This window comes from Mustela nivalis, assembly GCF_964662115.1.
Source record: "Mustela nivalis genome assembly, chromosome: 3".
NCBI classification, from domain to species: Eukaryota; Metazoa; Chordata; class Mammalia; order Carnivora; family Mustelidae; genus Mustela; species Mustela nivalis.
This window is the reverse complement of record NC_139022.1, coordinates 3,000,644-3,019,484: the sequence shown is the minus strand read 5'-3', so window position 1 is coordinate 3,019,484 and position 18,841 is coordinate 3,000,644. Positions and strand designations below refer to the sequence as shown.

Genomic DNA, 18,841 nt, shown 5'->3' with positions numbered 1-18,841 from the left:
TCTCATATGTGGAATTTGAGAAACAAAACAGAGGAACATGAAGAATGGAAGGAAAAATAAAATAAAAGAAAAACAGAGGGAGGCAAACCATAACAAGCTTACAACTATAGGGAAAAACCCGAGAGTTGCTGGAGAGGAGGTGGGTGGACAATTAGGTAACTAAGTGATGAGATTTAAAGAGGGCACTGGACGTAATGAGCACCGAGTGTTGTATGAAATTGATGGATCATTGATTTCCATTTCTGAAACTAATAATACCACATATGTGAATTAAATTGAATTTAAATGCAAGTTAGAAAAATGAACTCCAAAAAATAAAATAAAAAAGGAAGAACTCTTAAGACACTAAAATACATTTGAGGAAACAATGCGTAATGCTAAGTGAAGGGAATCAAGCTGAAAAGAGTACATGTTGTATGACTTCAACTTTAAGGCATTCCAGAAAAGGAAAAACTATGAAGAAAATAAAAATTCAGCAGTTGCTAAAAACTTTAGTAAGGGGGATAAAGAGAGATAGATGGAGGTGCAGGAAATTTTGGGGGCAGTTAAACTCTACCATATGTTACTGAAATGATAACTATATGTCACATTTGTCAAAATCCATAAGAACATACAATAGAAAGAGTGAATCCTGAAAACTATAGACTTTATCAAATAATAATGCATTATTATTAACTCATTGGTGTAATTTTTACCACACTAATGCATAATATTAATAATAAAAAAAACTGGGGATGAAGTAAAAAAAAACTTATAAAATCACTATTCTACTTTATATTATGTGAGTTTGCTTTAGATACCTCACATAAGTTGATTTTTTCTCTTTGTGATAGGTTTATTTCATTTTGCATGAGGTCCTCAAGTTTTATCCATGTAGCATGTGATTTTATTTCCTTGTTAAGGCTGAATTATATATCATTTTATGTATATAATACATTTTCTTTACTTATTCATTTTTAGACAAACACTTGGTTTGTTTCCATTTCCTGGCCATTGTGAATATTGTGGCAATGAACATTGGTGTATAAATATATCTTCCAAATCCTGACTTCCCTTTTTTCGGATATATACCCAAAGTGGGATTTTGAGGTCATATCACAGATTTTATATACATTTAAATATTTTTAAAGATTTTGATCATTTATTTGGCACAGAGAGAGATCACAAAGAGGCAGGCAGAGAGAGGAGGAATCAGGCTCCCTGCTGAACAGAGAGACTGATGTGGGGCTTGATGCCAGAACCCTGAGATCATGACCTGAGCTGAAGGCAGAGGCTTTAACACACTGAGCCACCCAAGTGTCCTCTTACTTATATTATTTTAAATATAAATGGGGCCAAACTCAATCAAAAGACAGAGTACCTGAATGGATAAAAACAAAACAATCGAAAAACAAATCATAAGTTTACTTCAATTGAATCTTTTGCACACTGTTGAAGGAAAGGTAAAATTGTGAGCTCTTATGGAAAATAGTATGGGGGATCCTCAAAAACAAATTACTGGCTGCTAATGAGGAGTGGGTTTGAGGATGAGTAAAATAGGTGAAGGACATTGAAAGGTAAAAACTTCCAGCTATAAAATAAATAAGTTACAGAGGTGGAAAACACAGCAGAGTCAATAATATGGCTCAATATATTCAATAATATTTATTGTCATGAGCAGTATATAACATATGTAATTATTGAAACAGTATATTGCACAAACAAAACTAATTTTATATGTCAACTGGGATTAAGCCCAGCATGAAGCTCTCTGCTCAGTAGGGAGCCTTTTTCCTCTTCTCTCTCCGCATGCCTCTCTGCCTACTTGTGACCTCTCTCTGTCAAATAAATAAATAAAATACTTTAAAAAATAAAAATAAAATAATAAAAGTACTTAATCTTGAAAGTGTATAAATTGGCTCCTATCTATCTTTTTGTTCTTTTTATCCCCTTTTTTGTTGACTTTGTGCTTTGAGAGTTTTGCTCGTGTGTGTGTGTGTGTGCGTGTATGTTTGTTGGAGTGATTTTTCACTGCTTTTTAAAAATATATTTACTGAAGTTTTTTTTGTTTGTTTGTTTGTTGGTTGGTTGGTTTTCTTTTTTCGTTTTTACATGGTTGGTTACCAAGGCTTTTGCACTGACTATTTTATAGTTCTAGCAATCTATTTTAAGCAGGTAACAAATTAGCATCAATCACATAGATACTAAACAATTCAATTGCCTCCACAATTTTTAAAAATGATGGACAGGACTGGAAGAGATTATGCTGAGTGAAATAAGTCAAGCCAAGAGAGTCAATTATCATATGGTTTCACTTATTTGTGGAGCATAACGAATAGCATGGAGGACAGGGGAATTAGAGAGAAGGGGGTTGGGGTAAATTGGAAGGGGAGTCTCTTCTGATTCCATACAAATTTTAGGATTCTTTGCTCCAGCTCTTTGAAGAAGAATCAGAAGAGACCCTGAATCACGAAGGAAATGTTGAAAAATAAAAATAAAGCTGGGGGCATCACGTTACCTGATTTCAAGCTTTATTACAAAGCTGTGATCACCAAGACAGTATGGTACTGGCATAAAAACAGACACATAGACCAGTGGAACAGAGTAAAGAGCCCAGATATGGACCCTCAATTCTATGGTCAAATAATCTTCGACAAAACAGGAAAAAATATACAGTGGAAAAATGACAGTGTCTTCAATAAATGGAGCTGGGAAAACTGGACAGCTATATGTAGATGAATGAAACTCGAGCAATCTCTTACACCGTACACAAAGATAAAATCAAAATGGATGAAAGACCTCAACGTGAGACAGGAAACCATCAGACTCCTAGAGGAGAACATAGGCAGTAATCTCTTCGATATCAGCCACAACAACTTCTTTCAAGATATGTCTCCAAAGGCAAAGGAAACAAAAGCGAAAATCAACTTTTGGAACTTCATCAAAATCAAAAGCTTCTGCACAGCAAAAGAAACATTCACAAAAACAAAGAGGCAACCCACGGAATGGGAGAGGATATTTGCAAATGAAGAACAGACAAAAGGTTGATATCCAGGATCTATAATGAACTCCTCAAACTCAAAAATCACAAAACAGGCAAATATATCAAAAAATGGGAAGAAGATATGAACAGACACTTCTCCCATTAAGACATACAAATGGCTATCAGACACATGAAAAAATGTTCATCATCCTTAGTCCTCATGGAGATTCAAATTAAAACCGCATTGAGATATCACCTTACACCAGTTAGAATGGCCAAAATTAACAAAATAGGAAACAACATGTGTTGGAGAGGATGTGGAGAAAGGGGAACCATCTTCCAGTGTTGGTGGGAATGCAAGTTAGTGCAGGCTCTTTGGAGAACAGTGTGGAGATTTCTCAAGAAACTAAAAATAGAACTTCCCTATGACCCTGCAATTGCACTCCTGGGTATTTACCCCAAGGATACAGATGTTGTGAAAAGAAGGGCCATCTGTACCCCAATGTTTATAGCAGCAATGGCCACGGTCGCCAAAATATGTAAAGAACCAAGATGCCCTTCAACGGACCAATGGATAAGGAAGATGTGGTCCATATACACTATGGAGTATTATACCTCCATCAGAAAGGATGAATACCCAACTTTTGTAGCAACATGGACGGGACTGGAAGAGATTATGCTGAGTGAAATAAGTCAAGCAGAGAGAATCAATTATCATATGGTTCCACTTATTTGTGGAGCATAACACATATCATGTAGGACAAGAGGTGTTAGAGAGGAGAAGGGAGTTGGGGTAAATTGGAGGGAGAGGTGAATCACGAGAGACTATGGACTCTGAAAAACAATCTGAGGGGTTTGAAGTTGGGGGTGGGTGGGAAGTTGGGGTACCAGGTGGTGGGTATTATAGGGGGCATGGATTGCATGGAGCACTGGGTGTGGTGAAAAAATAATCAATGCTGTTTTTCTGAAAATAAATAAATTGAAAAAATTAAAAAAAATTGGAAGGGGAGGTTAATCATGAGAGACTATGGACTCTGAAAAACAATCTGAGTGGTTTGAAGTGGCGGGAGGGTGGGAGGTCGGGGTATCAGGTGGTGGGTATTATAGAGGGCACGGATTGCATGGAGCACTGGGTGTGGTGAAAAAATAATGATACTGTTATGCTGAAAATAAATAAATTTAAAAAAATTTTAAAAAGATGTCAAATTTTACTTCTTTTATACTCTGTTTCCATTAACAAATTTATCTTATTATAATCTTTCTTGTCTTTTAATTTATATACTAGTGTTAAAAGTTATTCATGTGTTGCTATTATAGTATTTGAATATTCTTTGTTTCTTTTAGCAATGACATTTATATTTTCTTATAATTTCATATAATTAGATTCTATTTGTTTCAACTTTTAAGAACTGCCTTTAGCACTCCTTTTAAGACAAGTTTAATGGTGACAAATTCCTTCAGGTTTTGTTTGGAAAACCTATCAGCTCCTCATTCTTCAAGGACTATTCTTCTAGGTAATATATTCTTGGTTGGTAATTTTAGCTTGTAATAATTTGAATATATTACCCCATTCTCTCTAAACCTGTGAGATTTATGCTGAGATATCCTCTGATAATTTGCGCGGGGGGGGGGGCGGATGATGCAGGGACATACCCAAGTATGTGACAAGTTTCTTTTGTCTCTCTGATTTTAAAATTCTCTCTTTGGCTTTTGATAATTTAGTTTTAGTATGTCTACATGTATGTCTTATTGAGGATATCCAAGTTGCAGCTGACTGACCAGGATTGTGTTGGTTAATGGTTTTTGTCAACTTTGAGAAGAGCTTGGCTATTTTTCCAAATATTATTTATGTCTCTTTCTTTCCCCTTTCCTAAGACATTTATTTTATCAGTACACTTGATAGCATCCTGCAAGCAGGATCATCATGCAAGCAGGATGCTGTTCATTTTTCTTTTCTTTTTTTCTTTTTGTTCATTCAGTGGACCAGATCTTCAAGTTCACCCACTCTTCTTAATCAACTATAATTGTCCCCTTCCAGTAATGTTTTAATTATTGTACTTATATCTTTAAAATTTTACTTGAATCCATTTTTATTTATTTATTAATACTTACCTTTTTGCTGATATTTTCTCTTTGGTCAGATACCATCCCCATACTGTTCTGTAGTTTTTGATACATAGTTCCCTTTAGGTCTCTGAACATATTTAGGAAAGACTATTTAAATTATTTATCTAGTAATTCTAAAAGGGGGACTTCCTCAGAGATAGTTCTGTAGAATATTTTCCCCCTGTAACTGATTCAAACCTCCTTCTTTCTTTTCATAATTCATAATTGTTTTCAGTTGAAAAAAAGAATTTTAAATAATACAGTATGGCATAATTGGGCATCATGTTTTCCTGTCCCTAATGTTTATAGTTGCTATTGTTATTGTCATTTTTTTGTGGCTTTCTTGAATTAACTTTGTAAAGTCTGTTTTCCTCGTCATATGTGGCCAATGATGTCTCTACTCAATGAGATTATTTGTCAGCTTATGGTTTATAGGGTTTCCTTTAAGTGTCTGCAGCTAGTTAGTCTCCCAAGCTTTGCATATTGGAATATGCTTTTAATATGCGGTCAGGAAGTGTACAAATCCACATCAGCCTTCATTTCCTGCTTCTGTTGAGCCTAAGTATTAGCTTAGGGCCCTCTCATGTCATTCCTCAGGAAGAACACAGCTCTGGTAATGAACATAGCCTTGTGAATAAACATTTTCTTCATGATTCCGAGGAATATGTTAGAGCTTTTCAAAATATGCTCTGGATATCTTATTCTCCACGTTTTCTTTTTAGCCATTTTGGATAGCCAATCCCCCTCTCCCCAAGAATTATACATTGTTTTAGAAAACCATGCACTGATTTGTGGAGTATAACAAATAGCATGGAGGACATGGGGAGTTAGAGAGGAGAAGGGAGTTGGGGGAAATTGGAAGGGGGAGGTGAACCATGAGAGACTATGGATTTTGAAATACAATCTGAGGGGTTTGAAGTGGCGGGGGGGGTGGGTGGATGGGGTACCAGGTGGTGGGTATTATAGAGGGCACGGATTGCATGGAGCACTGGGTGTGGTGAAAAAATAATGAATACTGTTATGCTGAAAATAAATAAAAAATAAATTTAAAAAAATGATGTTCAACAATTGGTTTTGATTTTTTTTCCTCAAATGCCCTGAGGCTTATTTGTACTGGATGAGTGGTATGTCAGATACAGAAACCAAAACATAAACAAAGACAAAAACAAAACAATTGTGCTAGTGAGTTCTTCCAGGAAATCAACAAACCAATTCAATAATGTGAATTATCTGGGTCTGGGTATGAAGCTTTGAAGGAAATCCAACTTTGACCTTTCCCTCCAGTGGGTGCTTAGTTCCTGCTTTGCACCATAATTGAGGTATTGGTCTTCAAGAAGAAGAGGGAATATGGACAGACAAATTAAAAGTCCACAGTGTGGGACGCCTGGGTGGCTCAGTTGGTTAAGCAGCTGCCTTCTGCTCAGGTCATGATCCCAGCGTCCTGGGATTGAGTCCCACATTGGGCACCTTGCTCAGCAGGGAGCCTGCTTCTCCCTCTGCCTCTGCCTGCCTCTCTGTGCCTGTGCTCGCTTGCTCTCTCTCCCTCTATCCCTAACAAATAAATTAATAAAATCTTAAAAAAAAAAGGTTCACAGTGTTCACTAATTTAACTGAGATTCAGTATGTTTTATTGAGTAGATGGTCTCCAGATTGCTGAAAGCCCTTCTTTAATTTCCAGAATTCTGAAAAAGTTGATTCAGGAAAATTTGTCCATGTTTGTATTGCTTTTATGTAAGTAACATTTATTTTCATAAATCCTCACTCTGGCATTTTTGTTAGCATACCTTCATTTTTGAGTTGTTCTTTCTGCATATATAATTCCTGGTTACTAAGTTTTTCTTTATGTAATCTGTAGTTATCTGTACATTCCCTGCTGGTTTGAACTACTTTAGATGTCTCCTATAATTCTTACTCTTTTTGTTCTATACATATGTTTTTATTCTCCCTAATTGCTTTAATATTGTATTCTTAACGCAGACTTAAGAGATTTTATTATGATGTCCCCTTACAATTTTATTCATCTTTGCCTCTGATGTTTGGGGTTATTTGAGCCTCTTGGGCACATGGGTACAGTTTTTACTGTATTTACTGTATGTTTTTTTCTAACTGTATTGTTAAGGGGCACCTGGGTGGTTCAGTAACTTCAGTGTCTGCCTTCAGCTCAGGTCATGAACTCAGGGTGTGGGGATTGAGTCTGACACAGAATTCTTGCTCAGTGGGTGATCTGCTTCTCTCTTACTCTCTGCCTCTTCCCCCAGCTCATGATTATCCTCTCTCTCTTTCTATCTCAAATAAATAAGTAAAATCTTAAAAATGTATTGCTTAATACTCTTTTTGGAACTATTGGCACCTTTCTGTTTTGAATTGTCTTGTTTTGTTTTTAGATAATAGATGTGGTATTGGCATCAGGGTAGTTATATTATTAAAGACAAAAGTATGCTGTTTTTAGCTTCTGTAGATGGGTTGTCTCTGTTAGAGATCTCACAATGGCTAGACAAAAGGAGAGTCTCAGAACTCTATTGGTCAGAAACATTTAGGGAGTGTTATGTTCCTGTGCCTGCATGTGTGGAAGGGTGTACTTGTGGGGTTGGGAGGAAGAAAAAGTATAAAAGAAACATGAGATTTTAAACTTCAAAATTTTCCATTAGAGGTATCTTCAGAAGTGAATTTCAGAATGGCACTTATTTCATAGAAGAAATAGTGCATCTCTTTTAAGCTGTGGATATAGACAGTGATATGCTAATTGAGTAGCTCACAAAAAAAAAAAAAAAAACTAAAATGAAACAAACAAAAGATCTGACTGGAAGTGTTTTTCAGTCCTCTTGGTTTAAGTACTTCTACCATGGACAATTTTAAACTACTAATGGCTTACAACCAACTTTCAAAATTCTTGAAATTTAATACTTGGGTCTCTTGATTCAGTATGAACCAGCTCCAGAATACTGGAAGTGGAATATATAGCATATTACATGAAGTTCAGAGAAAACAAGACAACTATAACCTATTACTCGATGAGAATCTCACCAAGACCTGACAGTTAGCCAGAAATCATTCAGACAACAGAGTTAAGAGGGAACATTTAGTAAGACATCAAATAAAAGAAAGTATGGGTTCTACAGCCTATTTATGATAGTGTCCTCTCCTTTGAGAAGTTGGAGGTTACCTTAGAGTTGGTGGTGAATGAAACTGTGGCAGGGAAGGAGGTGCAATTTTCATGAAGGTGAATAAGGACTGTTTTTCCAGTGACAGAAACACCTTGGATAGAAGACAAGTGGAAGGGGGGAAACGGAGAAGTCCTTAGAGAATATTTCCAGAAAACAAAGTCTGCATTGACTAGTTTATTTCCTAGTTTTATGTCTTACCCTTAACTAATTTTACCTGAAAGCTTATGGAATGAAAAAAAAAAAAAAGAAAAGAAAAGAAAATGTGTTCATGAGCAGGAAAATCACTCTGTTTTTGTAAATTTTTGCAAAACAATTTTTTTTAATTTTATTAATATAAACTTTTCACTTCTGACTCTATTAGCAATATTCAAATATGTGAAACATTTTGAATGTGTGGAAAATGCCATTTTGTTTATTGTTATTAAGTAGCTCCTTGGTTTGGTGAACATAGAAGTCTAGGGTTGATCTAGGTGATCCGGATCACCCTAAGATCATGGTAACATAGTTTTGATCTTGGTGAGAATGATCCAGTAATGACACAAGAATGTCTAGTATTATTAAATTCCAACTTGGGGATGGACTCAAATGAAAGACGCTGCAGAAGACTGGATATACAAATCTACATTTGGGTTCATACTTGGTGAGTGACTCAGTCTGCAGAAGCATCAGTTATGGCAGAAAATTGGTGACTCAGTCACTGTAACACAAATGTTTTTTTATTTGCATCCTATTGCTTGTGTCATATGGATTAATTCAGAGAAATTTCAGGGGCATCTTCATGGCTCAGTTGGTTAAGTTTCCAACTCTTGATTTCATCTCATGATCTCAGGGTTGTTAGATTGCACCCCACACTGAGCTCTACACTGGGGGTGGAGGCTGCTTAAGTCTCTCTCTCTCTCTCTCTCTCTCTCTCTCTCTCTGTCCCTCTACCCTTATGTGCATTCTCCTTCTCAATAAAATTTCTGAGAAGATTCAGTGTCAGATCTTCTGAAGAAAGTAATCTAGTGTTACATTAAATAAGAGTAAACATATCTGGGTGGCTCTAGTTGTACAATTCTGGGGGTTATAATGAAGTTAGAAAGAGTCATTCAATTGATTGGATATATTGTTTGCATTATGCCAAATAATCTCATTATTGGAATCATTCATCTATTAGTGCCATATATATGCAGCTTTAGAAAGTTAGCTCTTTGCATTTATATTGCATAGTGAGTATGAATGTATGTTATGACATAAAAGCTTTCTGGAGGTAAAGTATGTCATTTCATTTCTGAGATTCTAGTGGAAGAGTAAATGGCTTGAATTGTTTGTCTATATCCTTACCTTTTAATATGGGAATGTATTAATATTAGTCATAAAAAATAATTTTCTGATCACTAAATGACTGATAATAAAATTTAAAAACAAGAGCTCCCATATATGAACACTAGGATATTTTCCTTAGAGTGAGAAACATAAAATACTCAATTATATTGATTCATAAAATATATAAGAATATAAAATTTTATTCAATGAACAAAGTTTTAAAAATATTCTGTTTGCAGGGTCCCTTGGTTGCTCAGTCAGTCAAGCATCTGTGTTCAGCTCAGGTCATGATCTCAGGACCCTGGAATGGAACCCTGAACTGGGGGTTTCTGCTCAGTGGAGAGTATGATTCTCCCTTTGTGTTCTCCCTCTTTTTTTTCCCTCTCTCTCTCAAATTAATAAATAAAATCTTTATAAATAATAAAAAAGTAAAAATAGAAATATTCTGTTTGCAACATATTAAAGCAGAAAGGTGATATTTGGGAGGGGAAAGGGAAAATGGCAAAAAAAAATTGGAAGAAAATGAAAAAGATAATGAAAAAGGCTATAAATAGGAATGAATTCAGAAAGGTCATTAAGAAAAGTATACTGAAAGGCGTGGGAGACCTGAGATGGATGAGTAATCACAAGCAAAGGCAGACATATTGAGAAATAAAGCAAAAGAGAAGGAGGAAGAAATAGGAGGGAGGGACAGAAGAAAAGAGGACATAGGTGAGGATAAGGGATTATTCAAAGAATGAATAATGCATATTCCTGCTTTCTTTGACTTTGGGCTTCAAGTAGGTTTTCTTTCTTTGAAACTGAGTAAGCTATATAGCCCTGATTCTAACTCTTCAAATTCTTTTAGATGTAAACACTAAAGAATCTTCATTGCAATACTATTAAAATTATATGGAGACCAGAATTTTCTCAGCTCTAGACTAAGTGGTTGATTTTTTTTTTAAGACTGAGGTGGGATTATTGTAGTCTGACTTTAGATTTTTGCCAATGAGTTGGTGATCCCACATGAGAGAAGAGAGGCACAAGCTCCTCACAGGCCAAAAAGTAATAATCAAGATGAAAATATTTATAGAATCTTCACTTCCTATAGTAATACTAATGGGAACCCCAACCAACACAATTAATTTGTTGTAATTAGACCTTAAAAAATATGGCAAGACTATCTGTGGGCTTGGGAGGTGGCTAAAGTATAATAAAATGGCCAAAGAAGTGAGATGTAACTCATTCAGGAGAAGAAAATAAATGTTCAAATGAAGGAAATGAAATTGTGAAGTTAGAATAACTATTTAGAGTTTAGGAGTGATTTAAGGTATTTAGTGATGAGATGCTGCTTGATAGTGAGGATTCAGGTTATATAATTGCTCAGTTCAAATTAAGGGGCCAATAAGGGACCAGTGGCAATTTCAGTCATCTATAAAAAGTAATTTTTGTTTTAGTGAGGCTTATGTTTATATTAAAGACTGTGATTATTTTCTCCACCAAATTCCAGTTTAAGAATAGAGAACTTTGTTTTTCCATTATGCTTTACCCCACTCTGTCACAAGTATTTACTTAGTCTTTTATTTTGTCTTTTTAAGTGTCTCACTTCAGTTCTTTACAGAATTTTAGGGAATGTGGTTGTTTTAGACAACTATCTTTTCTTTTAGGCATTTATAGAGAAAGGCTTCCAATTATGTAGGAAAGAAGTGTTTTCTGTCACGTGGTTCTGTTCTCCATGAGGAGAGATTTTGACAAAGCAATGGACTCTTTATTGGCCCTGGGTTGCCTTTTCTTTTTCCTAACTGCTAAGTTCAGTTGATTATTTATGGCATTTATCAAAACTCTGTTGAGAAGCAGTGTGACAACTGTAACAGAAAGCAAATGAATGTGAACATTGCCTGAAGCTTTTTCTCTTTGAAGCATTTCTCATTTAGTACCTTAAAAAAAGTCAATGAATTAAAGACCCATTTTATTCCTGTATGGAAGAAGAAAGTGCTTATACAACTTCGTGTGAAGCCACCAGACCCTTAACAAATAAGAACTATGGATCTCACTTCCTTTTTTAGTTCAAGTCCCACTCAAGTGGACTCCTACTGCTCCATCCCAGTTGAGGAAAGTAGCTCTACCACAATTTTGGGGGGGATGGGACAAAGTACTTTAGGTAGTTAATTATATATAATAGATGTTTTCCTATAAAACATAAGGCTTTTCCCAAAATGTGGCTCCAATTTACTGGAACAAATTGAAAGCAAATTGGCTCTTTGAGTAGATGTTCAACCTTCTGGGTAGGACATTTATAAGCTACCACACCTATTGTTTTATTCAGTGTAACAGAATGCTTATATTGGAAAGAAAACTGAAGTGTAAGGAATTCTGCTTTATTGTTAGAAATGCTCAAAAAAAAAAAAAACAATTTTTCAAACCTGACAGCTAATGCTTCAGTTAATGCTTATGGGCTAAAGAACACATCATTGCACATATCAGCTTAATAACTACAAAAACATTTCTAATGTAGGGGGAACTGTCTGGCTCCGTAGTAGAGAATGTGACTCCTGATCTCAAGTTTGTAAGCTCTCACCCCATATTGGGTGTAAAGATTCCTTAAAAAATCTTAAAAATCAATATTTGTTGTTTATACTTCTCTCTCAACCCACCCTGGTCTATGATTCAATTGGCACATATATTTTTTCCTTGCACAAGTAATTTATAGCAATCACTTATTTGAATATCCTAAAACTTTCCTACTTATCCTTTTTGGATATCAAAACATTTCTTTCATATAATCCTCAGCATTTTTCAGACTTAAAAATGAATAATCTTCATTTTTTCCCCTAGAGATTTAGGAACGACTTATGGATATGTCTTCTAATTTTAATTTTTTCTCAGGTATATTTCTTATATTTACTTTGCTTTTGGGATGTTAAATAACTGTATCTAAGTAATTTTGCATTGTTACTTCAGTTACTGAATTAAGACAATTAAAATATGATGAGTATAGTAGTAAATTATTAAATCCTTTAGGGTCAATAGCAGTCCATTTGTGTTTGTACTTTAAGCCATTAGGACAAAGATGCTTCCAAATTTATATATTCAGCTACATTCACTCTATTTCCCCTTATGCTAAAATGTGAATATTTATTTCTTTGACATTGCATGGCAGAAAGTCACTAGAATGTTAAAAATAAAATCAAATTCGTTGCAGTATTATAAGCCTGAAAATAACTATTTCCATCATCTAATATAATAAAAAGTTGACAGTAACAAAAATTATTTTCTTTATATATATTATTTTTGATGATTGGGGTAATTTCATAAAATATTTGAAAATTTAAGAAGAAGAAAAATATGTAAATTAGGATAATTTAATTGGCTTCCTGTTTAGGTCTATAATCTAGCCTCTTCCTTTAAAAGATTAGAAACCAAGAACTCAATTTAATTCTTATCTTCTTTCACAGATCTTTGGGAGATTGAACATCCATAGGATTTCTATTGTGATTGGCCTCTTTCAAGGTATGAAATTTATATACTTCCCTCTGTAGTTGAAAAGAAATTATAATAAATTCAGTTCTTCTTCTTCTTCTTCTTCTTGGTGAAACTTCATCATCATTATGATCGTTACCTCAACCAACGTAAGTACCAGCACTCCAACTACACCATCATATTTACTACCTCTATCATCAACCACCTTCATGATCAACCATCACCAATCTTGGTATGCCTAAATCCTGAAGGTTCACAATATGAAAGTGTAAGTCTAACACTCTCAAAGAAGCATGAAGAAGGTAAGCATTTTTCACCAGATTTTTTAATATATGCACTGAATCCATAAAGACAGTCCCATTGCAATTTTAAGCATGGAAAGACCATACTGAGACCTGAACATCTGAGTAGGGCTGATTTTGACTGAAATAGAGGTAGGTAGTAATTGACATTCCTCTTAGGTTTGTGGTATAATTTGAGGTTAGGCAGAGTCCCAACACGTTTTTAAGAGCTCCCACCACCTCTTTGTTCCTCAGACTATATATGAGGGAGTTCATCACGGGGGTAAGGATGGCACCAAGGATAAAGAGAACCTGGTCCAGCTTGGCAGTGTTATAAGAAGTAGGCCTCATGTTGACCAGCATGGCTGGACTAAAGTATAGGCTTACCACAGTCATGTGGGAGGAACAGGTGGCCAGAGCTTAATTTCTGCCCTCCAGGGAGTTCATGTGGAGGACAGGAAGGAAGATGAGAGCATAGGGGGATGGGATAAAGGACAAGGGAATGAGGAGTAACACAATGCTTGTCATCACTACAGCCTTCTCTTAAGCATAGATGTCCTCACATGCCAATTTTAGGATGGCTGTAACCTCACAGAGGAAATGGGAAATCTCTAGAACCAAAGATGGGGAAATGCATAGCATACACTGTGTGCATGAGTGATATATGGGCACCTCCAGCCCAGGAAATGGAAGCCATCTGCAGACATACTTTCTGACTCATGATCAGGGTGTATCTCAAAGGGTTGTAAATGGCCACATAATGGTCAAAAGCCATGAGGGTGATGAGGATACACTTAGCAATTCCTAGAGTCAGGAAGAAAAAGATCTGAGTTCCACAGGCCACCTGTGATATATTTCTCTTCCCTGAGAAGAAACCTATTGCCATCTTTGGTACAGTGCTAGAGATTAATGTCAGGTCTATGAGGGCCAACTGGCTGAGCAGAAAGTACATGGTTGTGTGAAGGTGATAATGCACCCAAATCAGCAATATAAAGATAGCATTTGTGGTTAGAGCCACAGTATAGATTAGAAGAGTTACAGAGACAAACACGTTTATGTGTTTTATACCAGGGAAGAGGCCCAAGGGGATAAAATCCATATTTGAAGATTCATTTCTTTTTTCCATGTTCTCTCTTGTTAGGAGTAATCAACTCTGGGAACAAGTCATATTTATACAAATCACAAAAAATTGTTGGAGTCTGTTCCCCCAAGCTCTTTCATTTCTTTCATTTACTACAATTATCAGCAATAGCGGGCTGTGATATTTCTACAAATGACAACATTTTAGCCAATATAATTGCTAGTATCTCATGTCCCTGCCTATCCCCTTTAAACAAACTGCTACCATGTGGGACAGTTAATGTATAGGTTACATCTATTTGTTGTAGCTCAGACCTAATGCAACTCCTCCACTCTGTTCTATGTCATTGCTAAAAGACCCTATTCCCCTCTTCCCTCTTATGCTCTCTCACTGCCCTACATGAACCTTGATTAACTACATGATATATGTTTCATCCTCACTCAGCCAAACATTTTTCCACTCCACTATGTTCCATACATGGTGCTAAGTCTTAGCAAGACAAAGATGAATAAAATATGATCTCTGATGCTAAAGACTTTAAACATTATTGGAGAATATGACCAGGGACAAGTACATATGAAAAAGTAATAAAGGTGTTGTAATGGATTATTACAGTAATCTATGGCAAATAAGAAAAGAATATGCAACGGGGGAAAAAGACAGTTTTTTCAATAAATGGTTCTGGGAAAACTGGACAACCACATGTGGAAGAATGAAACTCAACCATTCTCTTACACCATACACAAAGATAAACTCAAAATGGATGAAAGAACTCAATGTGAGACAGGAATCCATCAAAATCCTAGAGCAGAACATGGACAGTAACCTCTTTGACACTGACCATAGCAAATGCTTGCAAGATAAATCTCTAAAGGCAGGGAAACAAAAGTGAAAATGAACTTTAGGGACTTCACCAAGATAAAAAGCTTCTTCACAACAAAGGAAAGAGTCAACAAAACTAAGAAACAACTTGTGTAATTGAAGAAGACAATTGCAAATGACATTTCAGATAAAGGGTATCCAAGATCTATGAAGAACTTCTCAAACTCAAGACCCAAAAGACAAATAATACAGTTAAGAAATGGGCAGAAGACAGGAACAGATACTTCTCCAAAGAAGACATACAAATGGTTAACAGACACATAAAAAAATTTTAACATCATTAGCCATCATGGAAATTAAAATGAAAACCACAATGAGATACTGCCTTATACCAGTTAGAATGGCAAAGATTAACAAGGTAGTAAACAACAAATCCTGGTAAGGATGTGGAGAAAGGGGAACCATCCTACACTGTTGGTGGGAATTCAAGCTGGAACAGCAACTCTGGAAAACAATATGAGGTTCTTTTTTTTTTTAAAGATTTTATTTATTCATTTGACAGAGAGAAATCACAAGCAGATGGAGAGGCAGGCAGAGAGAGAGGAAGGGAAGCAGGCTCCCTGCTGAGCAGAGAGCCCCATGCGGGACTCGATCCCAAGACCCTGAGATCATAACCTGAGCCGAAGGCAGCAGCTTAACCCACTGAGCCACCCAGGTGCCCCAATGAGGTTCTTGAAGAGGTTAAAAATAGAACTATCTTACCACTCAGGAATTACACTACTAAGTATTTACCCCAAAGTTACAGATGTAGTAATAAGAAGGGTCATATGCATCTCAATGTTCATAACAGCAATGTCCTCAGTAGCCAAACTGTGGAAGGAGCAAAAGTGCCCTTCAAAAGATGGACAGATAAAGACGTGGTATATATACATGATGGGATATTACTTAGCCATCAGAAAGGATTAATATATACCACTTGCATCAACATGAATGGAACTGGAGGGTATTATGCTAAGTTAAATAGTCAAGCAGACAAAGATAATTATAGGCTTTCACTCATAGGTGGAACATAAGCAATAACATGGAGAACCATAGGGGAGTGGAGGGAAAACTGAAGGGAAGAAATCAGAAAGGAAGACAAATCAGGAGAGACTTTGGATTCTGGGAAACAAATTGAGGGTTTCAAAGGGGAGGCGGTGTGGGAAAGGGGCACCCAGATGATGGTTATTAAGAAGGGCAGCTGTTTTGATGAGCATTGTGTGTTATACACAACTGATGAATCACTGAACACCACATCAAAGACTAATGTTAACTAGTTGAACATAATTTAAAATGTTATGGTAAAAAAAGAGAAAATGATATTTCCCACAAAATTAGTGGAAAATATAGATGATACACTGTACAATGGAGATGGAAGGTATTCTTAAATTTTCAAATCTAGAAGACATACATGAAGAAAGTCTAACCTCACATAGACTTCAAGAAACAAAAGCAAAAACTAAAAGTGAGGCATTAACTTTAAAGGCATGTAGAAAGGAAAAGCATCTCAGAGATTGCCTCACCCAGAATAGTAATGTTCCTTTTCCAAGTTCATATTATTATTGAACGTTGAAAATAAATGACTAAAAGTCACATCCCAGCACATTTCTTCCAATTATAGTTCACCTTCAGATCCTTATTAAATGTATTAAAATTAGAGTTCTTACTAAATAAAGCCTTGTGTGAACATTTTATGAATTTTCTAAGTCCTCTTATTGGAAGACTTACTTTTTGTTTAACTTTATTTTATTTTTTCCTTGTTCCAAGATTCATTTTTAATGCATCACACCCAGTGCTCCATGCAGTCCATGCCATCCTTACTCCCCACCACCAGGCTCACCCAATCCCCTACTCCCCTCCCTTCCAAAACCCTTAATTTGTCTCTCAGAGTCCATAGTCTCTCATGCTTCAAGCCCTCCTGAGTTATCTCCCAACACCCTTCTCCTCTCCTTCTCCCAATGTCCTCCAGGTTATTCCTTATGCTCCACAACTAAGTGAAACCATACGATAATTAACCATCTCTGTTTGACTTACTTCATTCAGCACAATCTCCTCCAGTCCCATCCATGTTGATAAAAATGTTGGATATCCATCTTTCCTGAGGGAGACATAATACTCCATTGAGTATATGGGTCATATCTTCTTTATCCATTCATCTGTGGAAGGGTGTCTTGGCTTTTTCCAGTTTAGCGACTGTGGCCATTGCTGCTATGAACATTGAGGTACAGATTGCCCTTCTTTTCACTATAGCTGTATCTTTAGTGTAAATACCCAGCAGTGCAATTGCAAGGTCATAGGGAAGCTTTATTTTGAATTTCTTAAGGAATCTTCACACTGTTTTCCAAAGTGGCTGCACGAACTTCCATCCCCACCAACAGTAAAAGAGTGATAAAATGTTTACATTGTAATACAAATTAATGATATTAAAAGAAAAAAAATCAGACCAAGTATTTAGAATATTAAATTTGAGAAAATGATCATATTCATTGAAATGATCAATTTCAATGGAAATTTTTTATTTAATGCAAAATTCTATTAAAAATGTTCACTGTTCCAAATAAATAAATAAATAAATAAATAAAGCCTTGTGTTGTTTTCTGCCTTATTAGGATAATGCTAATTGCTTTAGTAGATAATCCTCAAGATCTCAGTGGCTCAATGGCTACAATCAAAGAACTGTACTTCTTGTTTGCTGAAGTAAATATAGACTGCTGATAGGCAGATGGCTTTCTTTTGAGTGACATATCAGATCCCTAATCTCCTGACATCTTGTTTCTCATGATCTTCAACGCTGATTTTTATTATTATTGTTGTTATTATTACTATTATTATATTTGGTTTTCTCTGCCTAAGAACAAAGAAAGTTCTCTTATTCTCTCTTTTTTCTTTTATTTTTTTATGTTCATTTAGCCACTGTATAGTACATAATTAGTCATTCTAAGTTCATTCTTTTCATCTGCATCAAGCAGGATCCAGGAAGGATGTGGAAACGTTAGTGGGCCAACCCTGAAAGTGTTTCATTGACCTTCCCCTAATAAATTCTAGTCTAGTCACATAGCGATAGATCACTGCAGGAGAGGCTTGGAAGTATGTTTAGCTCAGTGGAAAGGGGATAAGAGGGAATAGATTTGATAAATTATCCTGTCACATTTGAATTAGTTTGCATAAAGCCTATAAGTTGGTTCCCAGTGGGGATACTTTTTTTTTTTTTTTATTCCTTTACCACTTTACTTGAACATATGGTGGTATTAGAAATACTTCTTTTTTTTTTTTTTATTTGACAGAGAGAGATCACAAGTAGGCAGAGAGGCAGGCAGAGAGAGCGAGAGGAGGAAACAGGCTCCATGCTGAGCAGAGAGCCCGATGCAGGACTCGATCCCAGGACCTTGAGATCATGACCTGAGCCGAAGACAGCGGCCCAACCCACCGCTGCGGCCCAACCCACAGCCCAACCCACCGAGCCACCCAGGCACCCCTAGAAATACTTCTTGAATTGAACATACTTTCTGCCCATGATGGGAGTTCCTCATTCCCCTTCCATGAATCTGATATTCTTGGTCCTTTCAATATAGAAGTGATCTGTCTTTGGAGACCACATTAGTTATCTACTGCTGTGTAGCAA

General features: G+C 36.0%; 2 pseudogenes across 2 annotated transcripts in view; one reads left to right on the top strand and one right to left on the bottom strand.

The window, feature by feature from the left end:
• The window catches only part of LOC309861946 (olfactory receptor 6F1-like), a 300,844-nt pseudogene that overhangs the window by 103,367 nt on the left and 178,636 nt on the right, over positions 1-18,841 (top strand). The window lies entirely within an intron of this gene.
• LOC309861881 (olfactory receptor 2V1-like) lies at positions 13,365-14,403 on the bottom strand (annotated as a pseudogene). The gene has a single exon. The product of its transcript is annotated as an olfactory receptor 2V1-like (transcript).